The sequence below is a fragment of the Limulus polyphemus genome, unplaced genomic scaffold, assembly GCF_000517525.1.
Source record: "Limulus polyphemus unplaced genomic scaffold, Limulus_polyphemus-2.1.2 Scaffold2658, whole genome shotgun sequence".
Classification (NCBI taxonomy): domain Eukaryota; kingdom Metazoa; phylum Arthropoda; class Merostomata; order Xiphosura; family Limulidae; genus Limulus; species Limulus polyphemus.
Genome location: NW_013668268.1, coordinates 60,111 through 62,675, shown reverse-complemented (window position 1 = coordinate 62,675; position 2,565 = coordinate 60,111).

The following is a 2,565-nucleotide window of genomic DNA, read 5'->3' as shown; positions in this document are numbered from 1 at the left end:
GGCATCTATAAATTGGTAGCTTTCTAACAAATCAATGGGATAAGATAACTGACCACGTTTTCTACATCCTACGTAACATCAGCTAATGGTCTTGTCATTCCTCCTTATTCTGATCCAAAACTTTGCTGTAGAAACTTCCTTCTGATGTAACAATCCAAATCTGTTTGATAATAGTGGTAGTTGTCATAGTTCTCTGTAGGAAGGATGTTTAATATCATTAAAGCTGGTCCTTTTAAGTGTACAGCAAGATAAACAGCTTGTCATTTTATATTCAATCTATTGATATTTGAAATTATATTAAATCATGCATAATACACTTCCCATGGTAAGTTTCCCTCATAATTTGTCAATTTTGAATGAGGTTGTGTTGTAGCTGGAGTAGTCCAGGAAAGTCCTGCAGTTGTAGGCTAGATGGATTCTCCTATTCCATACGCATTGTTAATGATGCCAGAGATTGCAATTCTTGAGCAGAGGCAAGAGAGGTGTGTGTGTGTGTGTGTGTGGTTGGTTTAATCCTGAATAATTTATCTTAACACTGATGTCCTTTTGTACTTCCTTTTTCACTTCATTCATTTTGTTTTAAGCTTCCATTTATATTTTGTTTGTGTAACTCTTTGATTTCATTATAATCTTTTTGTATATTTTCCATGGCTTCCTCAATCTTGCCTTTGATCAACTTTATTTTTGTTTCTAGTTCTTCTGTAAATCTCATGTCTCATTCTTGTAATTCCTTTCTTAAATTCTCAGCACTTTCTTGATCTTCTTTAAATTTTAAGTAATTTTCATTTTGATCTTTACATTTGCTGTCTCTTTTTTTATCTTCTTTCTACTGTTTCATCATTCCATTAAATTTTCAATCTCACTCTAAGCATGGGATCCTCTTGAAGATGAGCTTTGCTTCTATTTTATTTGTACCAAAATAATCCCACTCCTGATACAATTGTTGTATGGTTTCTTTTGTTTAAGATGACAGTCTAGCTTAATAGTTTCTAAAATTTTAATATGTTGAAATAATTAATAGTTGATGAACAAGTTTATAAAAATCTAATTAAATGACAATATTAAGTACTAATGTGGATTTCAAATAACAAACACAAATTAGTTAATTATCTTTTCAATGAACTTGCATCTCCCTAAACAGTTCCAGTCTGTACTTAATAAACAAGCTTTATAATCAGATTGATGATTTAAAATATTGTTTTAAAGGTTATCCGAAGCTAAGAAAATGTTTTCTTTATCATCTTGAGTAGAAATAGTTAAAAACTATATCCTGAAGAATTTAAAACATTATTCCAGTAATGGTGAATCCTTTTGAGTTTGAGTGCCATAAAAGTAAAAATAACACTGCAATAAAATTTTCAAGTAAATTTATTTATCCATTTAACTAATAATACATGATAACTTAATTTTTTATTTAGTAACCTCAGTAAGATTTCTGCTGCTGCTGCACTGTGGATGACAGCCATTTTATGTTACATGTATATTTTGTGATTTCCTATGCCACAAAGTAATGCTTGTGTCATCAGTTGGCCTGTTTCTTGTACATTAAAAAAGTTCACAGTAGAGAACAAATATTCACATTAGTAATTGGATAAAAAGACTGATAAAATTGTTATTGCTACATTTCTCAGTGAGTTGAATGTTTCAGAAATAGTGTTCTACACTTTTGGTACTTTGTTTTCAACATTTCTGTGCATTACTCCTGTTAATGAACCTCATTAAATTGTTTTTGTTTCTCTCATAAGTCAACAAACTTTGGCTTTTGAATTGAGCTTTACTGTAACTCAACTACTTGTATTTCAAAATCATTTACATCCATCCAGTGAAACATTTCCAAATTTAAATTTCTAAAATAACAGAATCAAGATATTTTATGAATTTTGTAGTTTCTTCAAGTTTTCTGAAATGCACAAATCATGTTGAAAACTCTTCTACTAGGGTTGTACTAATTATTTCTGAAAACAGTTTCAGGAGTTTTCAGTGTCCACTTTTTCATGGATTTTGAGTTCTGTAAAATGTTTTTGCAAGTGGGAGAAATATTAGGTCGTCAAGAAATTAATGTCGCTTTATATAATCAAAGCAAAACATTTATTAAATGAAATAGTCTCCATTCTTTTTCACCTTACAATCAGGTTGTTAATGCCCTGATTAAAGAAATCACTTAACTCTGAAGCAAAAAACATGTTAATGTCCTCTTTAACACCTTCCATATTTGCATACGTTTTCCAATTAAGATGGTGTTGCAGCAAACGAAAATGATGGTGATCTGATTGAGAATATATTGGGTGGGGGAGAAATTCCCAACCCAACTCCATAATCTTGAGTTGCATCAAACGTGCCACATGTGAACATGCACTGTCGTGGAGAAGAAGAACACCTTTCCGATTAACAAGTGAAGGGCTTGAGTTAAACGTTCCAAATGCTGACTATAGATCTCTGCATCTTTTTCCATGGATGGAGTCCAGGTTTTGGGGTCGGAAGTGGTTTTTGTCTAGGACTCAGCCATTGTTTTTGGTATTTAATGTACGGTACAGCAGAACACACTGTGAAATGGCCCTGAAATTG